The following is a 15,350-nucleotide window of genomic DNA, read 5'->3' as shown; positions in this document are numbered from 1 at the left end:
AAAAAGCTTGCCACATCATCGTCTAAATGGTTATCAGTTTTATCAATGGCTCTATCACTAATTCTTTTACGAATATATTGGATCCCTAACAGTAGTATTGATAGAAATTGTGCCGGGAAAATAACGATTATTCCATTTATATTGTCATATCAATATTCCTATATATCAATATAAAGCTTTCTGTCAAGATTATGGTTTCCAGAATCACAACTTCTCTCCTAGTCTCTAAAGTTCAGATGACAATGCTAGAAATATGAGTAATAATTGAGTGTTCTGTCTTTTACTTTTGAGAGAAGAGAATTAAATGAAATAGAGCTCACAGCACTTTTCAGTTGTTTTAACTTAACTTAGCCTTCAAATTTTCTGAACAGCAGTGATAATTATAAAACTTTTGTTGAGGGAACAAAGCAGAGGACAAAGTAGCCCCACACCAGGCAAAAATAGAAAGGTCTGACGTTAGGAAGCAAAAAGAAGGAACCAAAATATTTTTTGTTAGACAACTAATGATGATGGATATGAAGGAATTGGTCCCTTAAGTATAGCTTGTTCATGATTTCTTGCCAAAATGTCACAAATCTTGTGGTTAGAGTCAAATGGCCAAATCTTTAAGAAAGGAAGTAAATACAAGATCCTTATCTTACTCTGCTCCTGCTGCCATGACAAAATACCACCAACTGATACTAGACAACCAGAAGAAATCCATTTCTGGCAGATTTGAATGTCAGTCCAAGATGAAGGAGCTGATAGTATTGAGGTTTGTCAAGGACCCGATCTCTTCTTCCAAAGTGGCGCCTGGAATCCTGGGTCTTCAGATGGCAGAAGGACGAAAAGACAAGAGTCTGTCTAGTTTTCTCTGGCCATTGTGTGACACTAGTCCTATCCATAAAAGCAGAGCCCTTACGGACTAAACACTTCTTCATAGCCTCACTTTTTTTTTTTCAGCTTTAATTGAGTTTATTGGTACATTTTAGGGATACAGTACAGTTACATTCATTGTTGGGATCTTGCACCTCTACATGACAAGTCTTGATTCTCATTTTTTCTCCTTACCCCTGCCCTCCCTTCACCTCCTCCTCCCCTCCCCATCTACAAACACTTTATTTTCATCATCACACATTTTTTTCTTTTCCTTTATTGCCCTTCCCCTACCCATCCCACCTTCCCTACACCTTTAGCTCCTTTCTTCCCATTTCTAAATGTCAGTAATCTTATTAGGATCGTATGTATTATCATAGCCTCACTTCTTAATGTTGTTGCTCTGGGGATTAAGTTTCAATGTGATGCTGGAGGGAACATCAGCATTCAACCCAGAGTGATGGTTATTATGAATTATGCACCTTAACGCCAATACCTGCTGTGATACAAAGGAAAAATGTCATTAAATTTGAGACCATGCCTAGAAAGTCACCAAGCAATGGATCTGAATGAAAAGAATATAGCTACTCCATTTTCCTCTCTGCTATCCAGTGAAGTCCCATGAAGAGAAAATGTTTGAATCATCAGCTAGAAATTTAGAAAGGCTTTAAGATCTTCTTGTTCAACACTGTTCACAACAAAATGCAAAGGTGACCAGATCATCAGTAGGAAACCATATGTTAATCACTAAGAGATTATACTGTAATTTATTGTAATCTGAGAAAATAATTCAAAGTGAATTGTGATATGGTTTTCCCCCTTAGAGGGCATCAGAATTGCCTATCAGACTTGTAAAAATATAGACATCTGGGTCCTGCCCCAGGATTTTTGATTCAGTAGGTTTGGGTCTGGGCCTGAGAATTTGCAATTCTAGCTCATTCCCAGATTATTCTGATGGTCTGGTGACCACACTTTGGGAACCAATAGGCACATGGAAATACCTTTTTGTTGTTTGTTGGGTTTTGTTATTACATGTTTTTCTTTTTTTACCTGAGGTGCTGGGATCAAACCCAGGGCCTCCTGCATACTAGCAAGTATACACCACTGAACTACACCCTAGTCCTAGAAGAGATACCCCCATCAATCATCTTTATAAAAACATCACCTAAAGTCAGGCTTGGTGGTGCTTGCCTGTAATCCCAGCACTCGGGAGGCTGAGGCAGGAGGATCGCTGTGAGTTCGAGACCAGCCTGGGCTACATAGTGAGTTCCAGGTCAGACTCAACTACATAGTGAGACCCTGTCTTTAAAAAAAAAAAAAGCATCACCTATATAAAATCCTGGACGATTGTAGATGATCAATAATGGAAATATCTTGGTGGCTCTCCTTTTCAAAAACTGTGTCCTGCTGTTTTAAATCTGTATCTTCTCTTCCCACTTATGGTACATTGCATGAATGCCTTCACAGTCTGGGAATCTATCAATCTACAGTTCTCCCTCTAAAAGCAGAATGGATGCACCTTGCTCCTGGACCCTGGGGTGTGACTGCGACTTGTTTTAGCCAACAGATGAAGAAAAGTGACAGCATGCCAAACCTCAGATCTGACCTGAGAAGGCCATCCAGAGAGTTCTGCATGTGGCCTCAGAGAAAGACAGGCCTGAGATGGTGCACAAGCTCAGAAGGAGCCAGAGGGACCTGGGCAGTCACCCACTGAGCTGCCCAGCAAGCCTTGCCCAGGGCAGGACCACCGGCCAACAATGGACACACGAAGCAGCCCAGCTACTGTAAGCCAGACCCAGCTGAGAGGACCCAAGCTTCTCAGCATCAGCTGATCGTTGGTGGATCCGGAAATATGGAAGTGTTCAATAATTGCTTAAGCCACCGAGCTTGGCATGGAGTGTTACTTGTTACTTAATTCATGACCCCCAGACATGACACCTTCTCAACTAGGCTAGGTCAACCAATCAATCTGATAAAAAGCTAGATGCCAGTTGATCCTCTTTGTTCTCAGTGTCTGAGGGATAGACATTTCTGTATTTAAAGTCATGCCTGTTCTGCTTCCGGTAATGATAAGGCTTCTGATTTTATAGCAATGCCAAAATAAATGATTTATGCAGCTATTCTTCCAGAACTTGAAATCTAGCCCCATTGGCTTCTAGATTGTGGAAATCTTTAAATCATAGGCATTAATAAAAAGGAAATAAGTGCATTAATACTTAGTCTTTGTAACTAACTGAGCTAGTCCCTTCAATAGGCTCAAAGTTATTTTTGATAACATGTCTACATTATTTAGGATCCAGTCATTTGAATATGAACATTTAAAAAATAAAACAGATAAATGCCATTATATTTGATGGGAGATAGAACTATATTAACTTTATAATGAAAATTGAAAGGATCAATTTCTCATGAGATTGTACAGCTAAGTATTACTTTCTCTTCAAGTTCTGAATACACAGGAGGTGATTTTGCAGTGACTTTTTTTCAATAGCTCATGGCACAGTTCTTAAAAATCAATTTTCTTCTTTCAGGACAAGAGATTTATATAGTAAAAATATTGAGGTAGCCCATCTCCTATCAATGTAATTAAGTGCTCAAAAGTAGCACTTGAGAAATCAAAGAAAACCTATTTGAAAAGCACCAGAGAGAAAGATTTCATTGTATATTTGGGCCATCAACAAAAACTGAAAAAAACAGCTTTTTGTATAAGGCTAAAAATATATACATTACTGATATATAATAAAATGTAAACCAGCCAAATAATTTCTTTTAAAATTCATTTCAGAAAATTTACATCAAAGAAATCTGTTTCACTCTTCATCTGCAGTTGAGTTTGTAAAGCTTTCAATTCTTAGTTCTCAGTATCTGGATATTGCTACTTAATAGAAGCAAAATAACTACTTATTTATGTCATTTAAGCTCCACCGATGAATTTTCAACGAATCTCTATATTTCTGCACTGAAAATAAATCACTGTTACTATTCCTTCTATCTCTTGTTTTCCATCACATTCATCTTCATGAAGGCAGAAGTACTTTTCTTCCATGATCCTGGATAAAACGTTCGAGGGTAAAGATCTGTTTTTCCGCCAGACACACCTGGGAAGATAGGGTGGTTCACAATCAACATGCCACAATTTTAAAGGTATGTATCTACCCATTTCTGTGACCAATTTTATTGAGGGCATTTCTGTGCCAAGTATAGGCTTTAAACTTCAGCAGTGACCAAAAGAAAGCTGTGTGTGTGTGTGTGTGTGTGTGTGTGTGTGTGTGTGTGTGTATACAATGAAGAAAGCAAGCAAAATAAGCGTTTCTTAGTTACTTTTTCTTGTTGCTAAGACATAACACCTGATACCCACAGTTAAAGAAGGAAAGGTTTATTTCAGCTCACAGTGTATAGAGGTTTCAGTCCATAATGAGTCAGCTCCGTGGCAAGATGGCGTGGCAAAGGGGCATCGCAGAGGAGAAACAGCCCATGGCAGAGCAGACAGAATGCAGCAGCAGCCATGAGTCTGCTTTTCCTTTTTATCCCATCCAGACCATAAGCCTTTTGGGTGGGGCTTCCCATTACTCACACCTGGAACTATGATAAAGCAATTAATTAACAGATTAATCCCATTACCACACACCCTTAATCCCAATATCACAGCCTTAATCCATATATACACAACCTAGATCCAGCCACCTCCAAAAAGCCCCACCTACGGTCATATGAAGCTTTGGAGAGGTATCTAGATATAAGCCATAACAAAGGATGACAGTTATTTTTTCTCTCTTAAGATCTCAAAGGGGGCCGGAGATTTAGCTCAGCAGTTTGGTGGCCTGCCTTGCAAGCGCAAGGACCCAAGCTCAATCCCTGGTACCAAAAGAAAAAAAAAAGATCTCAGAGGGTCTCAGATATATTTACTAATTCTCTTAGCATATCATTTCCATAGGATGCTAAAAATTTAGGACATACTAACAAAGCAGCCTTCGTTAAATGAATCAGTGTAAAACAAAAAAATTCAGGATACAAAAATATGCAAAATCTTGTCCAGTGACATCTATCATTACGGTGCACTGATTTTATCAGCACTGATTTTATCAACTGGAGTTGAAAAGATGTGCTTTCGGGCATTTTAGAAATAAAGGAAGAATCAGAATGTGTGGCCTCTATTCAGGCAACAGTCTGAGGAGGCAGTGGGAGAGGTTTTGAAACGAGAATTGTTCAGCTATGTTTCATTACTCTTATCTTCCCTTCCTCTGACATCTTTTTATAACACAGAAAATCCTTCTGAACCAAAGAAGAAAAAGGAAAGATTTTTCCCCAGCAATTCTTGCACTAAAGCAGAAAGGAGTTTACATGAAATAAAGCATTTAGGTAAAGTTCCTTGTTTTAAAGTAAAATTTAAACACTCAGTGTGAAGAGCAAGATAATTAGAAGATTCTTCCTAAAAGTTCCAGACATTATTGCCTGAATATTTGTCAAAAGGCAACTGCAAAGGTCATTAACCTGGACTCTGCCTGTCCTAGTGCTGTAGTATAATGACTGTGTCCCATTAAGCCAGCACCAGAAAGTCGCAAAGGTAGAGGGAGACAATCCCCAGGCAGGGTACCCTCCCTACTCCTGGTTCCTCAGCAGCCCCTGCACCCAAGAACTGTGCCATCAACCAGAAGCTTTCCTTCCAGCTCCACTTCTCTGAGCAAATATCCAAGGCCCAAGAAGCAAGGTAATAGGTATATGAACTTGAGAATGCCATTTTAAGTTATTTAGTAGTATTGTGTAAGTCAGCTTTCCACTACTATAAGAAGTACCCTAAGATAATCTACTTATGAAGAAAAAGATTTTGGCTAGTAGTTTCACTGTTTCCAGTTCATGATCAGCTGTTCTCACTGCTTTTAGGCTTGTGGTGAGGCAGCACATCATGGTGGGAGAGTGTGGTGGAAAAACACAGCTTACTTCATGGCCAGAAAATAAAAAGGGAAAAGAGAAGGGGGCTAGAGACACATTATTCCCTTGAAGGACACAGCCTTGATGGTGTAAAGCCCTCCCACTAGGCCTGATCTCTTAAATTTTCCACTACTTCCCAGGGCCACCAGGGGGTGGACCAAGCCTCTAACTTCCATGCCTTTAAGGACACTAAAGATCTAAACTATGGTGTATTCAAGCCCCGGATGATAAGTTGATGGCTATGCAGACTTTAGATTTCAAGTTCTTGATGTATTATCAGAGCAATATTAGTGTCTTGTTTATAGGAAGCATTCAATGAACCACTGTTCATAAGTGCTTAAGATAGATAATGGAACATAGTAAGAGCTAACGTGCATGCTAAATAACATACACAATGACATAAATTTGCAGTGAAGTTGGTTTTCTTTGGAAATTAAATGAAAAATCATGATACTGTCCCCCTAGTTTCCCCCTTAGGCAGCATAGGAGCCTTGTGTACCATCTTTACAACACAAAGGCTGTTTTATTAATGTACCTATGTCTACACACCTCTGCTTTTTGACTTAACGCTGTGATCACCAAAATGGAATCCATGCATCACACGAGATGAGCAAGACAATCCCGAACTTCTAACGGTAATTATTTTTGTATAGAAATGTACTTTTCTAATGCTCTTATTATGCAGTATCTGGGCATATATTTTAAGTAAATATGCATTTATTGAAGATGTTTGATCAGAAATGTCCTACTGGTAGGACTTTGAAAAATTTGGAAACTAGGAAAAATGACCATTTCTTTGGGTCTGGAAATGCAAATGTGGCTCTTGTCCTTCTAAACCACACAGTAACATGTCTGCTCCCTACAGGCTGTTCTTCTGCCAGCAGAACTGATTTTGGTTGCATAAAAAAATAACAGGCCACTGGACACATCCCTGCTTGGCAGTTCCTGTCCACATCCCTGTGGGTGGATTGCAGCTGCTGAGTAAAACCAGATGTGGAAGGTGTGGCCCCAAGCACCCGCGATTCCCCCTGAGAGAGGACCGATTGACTGCAGGTTCTTTCCTGTTTCTGGGTTATGCCTTTTTACTTTAAAAGCATGAAATACAGGCAAACTTTCATAACGTGGAGTTCAGGTTAAGGATCCATAAGTGGATTCAGATGAGTGGCCCTGTGAAATCAATCACATGAAGCATTTTATAAGGCTGTATATTTCTAAAGTTCTCTGGAGAGTCAATTCAGGGCTTTACAAGGATTTTCTAAGAGCCAGTGACTCTCCAAACATGAGTGGGAGGTGGGTAACTTTTCAAAGTAGCAAAAGATTATTTTATAGCATGTATTTAAGTGCCTCCTTCCACCAAATGCAAATTAACTAATACTCGTTAGTAATTAAAGCAGTAAGCAGTCAACCAGGTCCTTCTAAGGACCAAGTCAGAACGTTGCTCAAGAAATCTGCATACCAGCCAGGACCAAAAAGAATACCAACAAAGGTTTCTTTTGATTTTTTTTTTTTTTAGTTTCATTTGTGTTTTGTTTTGTTTTGATTTTGTGTGGAGTTGTGTGTGTGTGTGTGTGTGTGTGTGTGTGTGTTTGTTTGTTGTTTGCTTTTGCTTCTCTTTTTTGCTTTCTCTGGTTTCAATTGAATGTTTTACAGGATTTCATTTTCCTTCTTTACTTAGTTTTTCTTTTAACTTTTCAGGAATTCCCCTAGAGTTTAAAGAATACTTTTACAGCGAATGTGTCCACTTTCACAGAACACTGTACCACTTCACAAGCAATGCAGGCATTTACTCACACAGATGTCTTACAAAAACTAATTCCTCCTTTTAATTTCAGACTACATTGTTGTTTTTCATTTTATTTATCCATATCCTATAACCAGTCAAATTATTGTGACTGTTATTACTCTGAAGATTTACCTATTATATCAATTAAGAATGAGAAAAGTAAAAGACTTTTATTTTTACCTTCATTTGTTTCTTCTCTAATACTCTTTATACAGATTTAAGTTTCGGACTGTATTAATCAGCTTCTAGTCACTGAGACAAAAAATCTGACGTAGTCCACTTATAAGGAGGAAAAGTTTCGTTTCAGAGGTTTCAGTCCATGGTCGGTCAGCTGAGACAAGGCAGGACATCATGGCAGGAGTACGTGACAGGGGGAAGTGTCCCCCTCATGGCAGCCAGGAAGTAAGTGGAGGGACAGAGAGGGGCCGTGGTCCTGTCCTATTCTTCATGGACGTAACCCTCACTCCCATGAGGCCACATCTCCTAATGGTTTCACCACCACCCACTAGGGCTGCAGGCTGGGGCCCAAGTCTTTAATACATGGGCCCTGGGGGACAAGCATTCCAGACCCAAACCAGAGCATTGACCAACTTCCATTTATCTTTGCCCTTTCTCTGAAGAACTTTTAATGACATTTCTTGCCAACCAGGCCTACTAATGACTTCTTTCAGTTTTAATTTATTGGAGAGCATCTTTATTCACCTTTACTTTGAATAATACGTTGACTACACACAGAATTGATAGTGTTTTTCGTTCAACATTTTAAATATTACACTCTGTTCTTCTTGCATGGTTTCTAGAAAGATGTCTCATGTGATTATTGTCTTTGTTCCTCTATGAGTAATGTGGTTTCTTTCCCTCCTTTCTGACTTCTTTCAAGATTTTCTCTTTGTCTTTGGTTTTTACAATTTGAATATTATATGCTTGGGTGTAGATTTTTTTTTTTTTTAATTCATCCGGCTTGGTGATCACTAAGGTTCCTAGATCTGTGGTTTGGGATATTTGGTATATGTCATTAATTTTGGAAAATTCTCAACAATTATTAATTCATAACATCCTCTTTCTGATATATATCATATATGATATGATATATATATATATATATATTTGAAACTACAGTTCTTGAATAATCTGTTCTGTTTTTAATGTTTTCTCTCTAAATTTCAGTTTGAAAAGTTTTATTAATATGTCTTCAAATTCACTGATTCTTTCTTTAGATATGTCCCTTTGACTGCAGAAAGGCATTCTTCATTTTTGTTCAGGTACTTTTTACCTCTAACATTTCCTTCTCATCTTTTTAGAATTTTTATTTCTCCACGCACATTGCTCTATATTGGCCTCTGTTTTGTCATTCAACCCCTAGCATAAGCAAATTAGCCATAATTATTTTAAAATTAACTGATAACTCCAAAATTTGTGTCATATCTAGTCTGGTTCTGATGTTTGATTTGCCTCTTCAAAATTTCATTTGGTTTTGTTTCTAATTTTTAGCAAGACTTGTCATTTTGTTATTGTTGAAAGCCAGATACAATGTATAGGTAACAGGTACTGAATTAAATTAGTCTTTAATATGAGGCTCTAATATGAGGTTTTATCTGACTAGGAGCTGGGCTACACTTAATGTTTGCTATAGCTGTGGTTATCAGATGCCCTTATTTTCAAGTGTCCTTGTTTTTGTCCCCTCTGTTGTCTTTGGATTTCCCTAAGAGTGCTTTCTTTAATAGTCTGTACCTTGCAGGTCTTTCAGGATAACTTACTGTTGTAATTTTGAAGCCCTGGTAAAAAGTGAAAGAAAGCAAGTTTTCTGTGTTTATGACTAAATCTCATTCTTTTGGTGGTCTTAGGTTAAGGCACTGGGATTGTATAATGTCCCTGGGATTCACCTTCCCAAGTGTTTCTTAACTTTAGCTTTCCTACTGTTAGATCAGGAAAGCCAGAGGGTATTAAGGTTGAGTAATTGCCCTTCTCTCAGTATGGATAAAGTTCTGATACAGTCTTTCCCCTAAACAGTAAGACTTTTTATGGAGAATGCTCTGTGTCTATTTCAAACAGGTTAGTTTCTTCCTGTCTCTTCCAGAAACATGTGGGGGGGGTGTTTCTTGGGTACTGAGCATAAGAACCTGTTGGAGTTCTAGCCATGAACATTCATACTAACACCGGCCGTGGAGGTTAACACTCTCATGCCAGTCCACACTCAGCCTTCAGCAATCATCAAAATTATCATTTAACCATTCCTAATAGTTCATGCCTCCAGGGCCTCTACTCCAAGACAGTTGATTATCTGTAATTTCTTGTTTCTCCAGATTTCAGGGTGGTGATTTGTCCAATAATCTCATATCACTACTGGATCTAAGAAAAATGCTCTAGTTTGGGATTATTCTCCTAACGATAGGAGTGAGGATTTCCATGCTCTTTAGTGTCAGATGTGAAGCTGAAAGGTGAACACATATTTTGCTAAGTTCCCGCTAACCTGACAACAACTCCACACTCAGCCCGGTCTCAGGACAACCTCCACTGTGAGCTTCCTGCTCTCTCCACCACTGCCCTGAGCCTCACCAACCTTCACTCAGCACTGGGCGCACATTCTTGCAGACTGGAGCACATAGGCACTCAGAGAGGTTGCATCTTTACACCCATGAACCTGGAGAGGACTTGCTTCCTCAGGGTGAGCTAGTCTTGGGTGCACAAATGAGCTGGGTCAAGTGTGCCTTCATGCACTTCTACTCTTTTTCCAGCACCCCAGATGCTTGATACCACCATCCTACTTGGGGAGTCCTCATCTTAAACCCCAACATGAGCCAGCAGCAAGGCAACATTTAGGTTTAGACCTCTACCAACAGGGCTTTTTTATTTTTCTAAGATTAAATACCTCCAGCAGAAACAACTAAGATAATACCAAAGATGTTTTAATTTGCAAGGCTACAAGCAATGGGCATTTTAGAAAGTATAAGACTGAGATCTCAGGCATGAAAGTAACCATAATTTTATCAGCAACGTGAAGCATAAGTATAAGGAATCTTAAGTAACAGAGTCTAACCAAAATTTAAGTGAATGAAAAAAAGACACTAAGACGTATATATGACGATATTAACTAAAGAATTACCCAGTGATCAGTGTAAGAATTCAGAAGAGGCAACTGCTTCAGTCTGGGGGTGGTTGGCAACACTAGGTAATTTTCAAACAACTTTCTCATTGATACCTTCTAGAAGAATTTCAAGAATGCAAGAGAATTCCAATGAGTAAATTCCAATGAGACAAGCCATACTTTATTATTCTTGATGTTCTCAAAATTTTTCAGACAAACTGGAGATGTCAGCTCCATAATTGAGTCCAAGTCTGTAGCTACCAGGAGTCAGCTGTGTGATGGAAACATCCATTCCATTCAGGGTCAGTCACAAGTGACAAGGCCAGGACATTTTGTCCCCAGCTGATTGGCTAGCCTCAGAGCTCACTCATTACAGAATCCAAGAGTCCTGTGGTTTTTTTCTACAAAGTTGTGCCTGTGCCGGAAGTGCTCATAGTATTTATAAACTCATTTTCATTTGTGCACTAAGAACATTGATTCAGAGAACCATTTGGCAGAATCTGTTATAGAAATCTTAAGCTCTTTTACCATTGAAGAAATGTCACCATATTCAATTCTTTGATAAGGCCCAGGGCTTTCGCTTTATTATCTAATTTATTATACATTAAATGACGATACATTTTTGTTACTGTCATTATATGTCACAGCACCATTCCAAAGTTGTTTGGCCCTTTAGAGTTATGAGGAATTCTGCCTCTGGGTTTGGGAAGGATTTCATTATCTTTATCCCGTGTTAAAGCTGAGATTTATACTTTGCTGATAAACCAAAGCAGAATAGTTCGCTTTGCTCTCTTCAAGATCTAGTCTAAATGTCACTTCCGCTATGGAATCCTTTTTCTGTTGACTCCTGTAGTGCTTTGCATATTCTCCTATTGATTCACATCTACTCCACTGTAGCCAGATAATAGAAATCTTTAAAGACTGGATGGACAGGATAGTTTTATTATCCTGTCTAGGATAATAAGACTGCCTAGGAAATAGAAGCAAGCACTGAATGTTGAATGAACACCCGGGAAAGTGTCACTTCTGATTATTTGGTTCACTGCAAAACAGCCGTCTAGTCCTCCTATGTCTTCACTTTATATTGGACTGAAGATAGCCCAGGAATGGGAGAAGCAGGGCTAAGAATGAACTCGCTGAGAATGACCCACTATTGGGCATAGTGGGGGTTTATCCAAGCCCACGCCCTGAAGTCTCCCTGGGGTCAGCAGGAGCCAGGGTGATTGTTCCCATGCTCGATTGCACAGTTCTCTTCCTACATCTTCATATTTTCTAGGTTTTCAATCATAGGAGCTATCTTTCACTTATATGACTAAATAAGGAAGAAAAAACTGCCATATAAAAAATTTCACATAAAATTTCTAACAAAAAAGTCTTATAACGTGGTGATTTTCATTTAGCTCTCCAGGCCACCATGGTATCCTTCTTAAACTCTGATAGTTTAACCTGTCCAGCCAAAAGGAAGGTGTAGCTTCTCATGGTACCAACTCTGAATGGGCAGCGTTCACTTGTTATGCATCGCAATGTGTTTTTCAAAATCTCAGAATGCTTCAGAATTGCAGAGTCTTGGAGCCAATTTGGAAAACTACGCTAATACATCTGAAATAGTAAGAGAGAAATGGAAAGCAATATTTAAAACTAAGTTGATCTGTGGTGGTAATTCCTGTTAAAGATTCCAAAAATAATTGTAAGGATTCCTAATTTCTTCTCTTGGGATTTCATGCTTCTCTGCATGGATCTGAATGGGGGAAAGGGCCATGTAAACAGGCTGTAAGATATACCAAAGAGCACACACATGGTGTCATTTTTTTACCTTGTGATGTGAAAAATGGATATGGGCGGAAACTACTTGTTACAAAGGAAAGCATTGTTTTGCTTCTTTCACACTGAGGATGACTTTTTCTGAACTAGGAATGGTTTTAAGACAAACATTTCCATGTACAGAAAAGTAAAGTGATCCCTACACTCCCCCCGCCCCTTTTTCTTTATACAAAGCAATGCCACGCAACACAAAAAATTACACAGACTGCTTCACAGGCCACCACAAAAGGAGTTTCCACTCCAAATGCCTCAGTGGCAGAACTTTTGAGCAGGCATGATGCGCTGGTCTTGAGGACCAAATATATTGGGTGCTTTTTGTATGTCCCCCCCATAAAGGTAAAGAAACAGTAGGTGATCACTGAGAAAGAACACTCTTATTACTACCCAGGGACAGAAAATGGATACGGGTGACACGCAGTCATAATTAGTTTACAGCGCCTTTGCTCTCTAGCATTGTCTTAGTGTATCTTATTTTGTTACAGCAAAATACCTGATACTGGTAATTTATAAAGGGAAGAAGTAGACTTTTGCTCATGCTCAGAGAGGATAGAAGTCCAAAGCAGGGACCCGTCCAGTCCAAGGTGACAACCTGTGAAGGTTTCACAGTGTAACATAAATACAGCAGAAAAGCAGGAGGGGCAAGTGAGCCTATGCAGAAGAAGCAAGACATGGGGTTGGTCTGGGCAGCCTCAGTTAGACCCACCTGCTCTCAGAGTAACTGATCTAGTCCTGTGAGACTTGCATTCGTCTCTATGAATGATCTAACCACTGTTAAGAGTTCCAGTCACCTCTCAGCACTGTCATATTAGGAATTGAATTTCTACATTGGTTTTGGAGGAACAAAGCATAGCAAATAGCACCATAATAACCTTGGGTTGAGGGAGTATTTGCAAGAGTTTTCTAATCACTGCAAGTTTCATTCACTGGAATTCATTCAATTATATCCCAAGAAAGTTATATCCTGTCCTTGGTGTAATAGTCACATACAATCCTGTTTGTTTCTTGTGAGAAAGGAAATCATTATGAAGAGTGTTGGGGAGATCCAAGCCTGTAGAAAGAATTTTTGAAAGATCCCTGAGCTCCCAGAAAAACTCCATAGAGACAGATTTGAGTCTATGTGGGGTGCCTATATTTACTGCCTGAATTGCTAGGCTTTTTCAGAACTCTAACACATCAGTTCTGTGGTTCTATCGCAGGTACTCATCAATTTACATACATAAAATCAGCTGTTTTCATAAATACAGGGCCATCTCACTCAAGGAGTAAAAGCTCACTAATCTTACTAACTCTTGTATTCTTCTTTCCCACATTCATAGCTCCTCTTCATTCAAATTGAGAACATTTCCCCTGTATCTCCTTGCATTCCCTTAAGAGATATTTGCACAAATTGATTTACTCTGATCCAAGTCTTACCAAACAAGGGAAGCATACTTTCAACACCTATCTCACAGTGCCATACATTGAAGAAGGGAGAATAAGTAAACTGTGGGCTGAGAAGGAGAAAAAAAGTTCTATAAAAGTTAGTTTAAAAAAAATCAGACCCTTATGAAGAATTTGGATAAGTAGTTAAGATCAACTGATAAGAAAAAAAAAATTTGTTCAAATTCTTTAAAACAGGCTGAATTTCTGTCAGAAACAAGCTGCTCTACCATGAATTAGAATAGATCTAACTATATGCTTGCCCTTCTACACAAGCTTTTGCAGAATACCAATGAGCATAAATAGTACTGGCTTCCTAGAAAACCAGAGATGAAGTATTTGCTAAGCCTGCACTCTAACGCACACGCGCGCGCGCACACACACACACACACACACACAGATTTTCATATCAAATATATTAAATCGCCATAAACTGCCACAGTAAGACTCTATGATGTTATTACCTGCTTATTCATTCAGTTGCTTAGAAACAACATGCTTACTCTAGTTTACAGTTGTAGCTTTAGCTATTCTCAGCATATGATAAAATTATGCTTACTATGAGAGAGTTCACCACCGCCAAATGTAGAAAAACCCTTGCTAATAACATCCCAGTTGCTAAGCATGGTCAGATAGGCAAGACTATGTTAGGGTTTCTAACCATCCTCTCAGTCCATGGGGCAGCAAGGATTCCAGCAACAGGTTTCTCTCATGGTGCTGTTGAGTTCTCTTTTATTTAGATGCCATTTGTGTATCGTGGTGCTGATGCATTCAAATAAATTCTTCCAAATGTGAAAAAAAACTACCATTTTATAATGACTGACTGTGTTCTAATTCTTTTACAAAGGATGCTAACGATATCATGATGTTGCTACCATTTTTTAAAAAGACTTTGAAATTTACTGAACTATCTTTTGTGATACTAGTTACAAATGCCAGGTCTGAGGGGCTACATCAGCAGTAACATACTATGAAATCTGTTATCTGCAGGTATCAATCAGTGTAGGTGACTAGGAAAAACCTTTCTATTCCCAAACCTTCCCCCAAATGCTCCACCCTCTGGCTTCTCCCTATTCAAAGCTTACCAATCATTGATGGACCAGTTCTAGTCACAAATCTACTGTGTACATTTTTATGCATTATGAATTCCATCATAAATCATGCTACCTCTTTCTGTAGCAATTTCTGAAGAATTGAGCGACTATGTTTTCTTCCAGGAACGTGTGCTGAAAAGTTGGATGAGCACTGAATTGCATGAAAATCAAGCCAACAACTCCTGTTCTGAAAATCTAGAAGTTAAGAGAATTTCTTTGTAAAGAATAGATATAGATGTAAAGCATGAAAGCTCTGTATGCTTGAGCACACCACAATTTCATAGATTTCAGATTTACTTCCTGCATGCGTGCAATACATATATATACATATATATATGTAATATATATATTATATATTACATAT

Source organism: Fukomys damarensis, unplaced genomic scaffold, assembly GCF_012274545.1.
Source record: "Fukomys damarensis isolate Sample0158 unplaced genomic scaffold, DMR_v1.0_HiC HiC_scaffold_37, whole genome shotgun sequence".
NCBI lineage: Eukaryota > Metazoa > Chordata > Mammalia > Rodentia > Bathyergidae > Fukomys > Fukomys damarensis.
The sequence above is the reverse complement of the archived record's forward strand: the minus strand, read 5'-3'. Positions refer to the sequence as shown.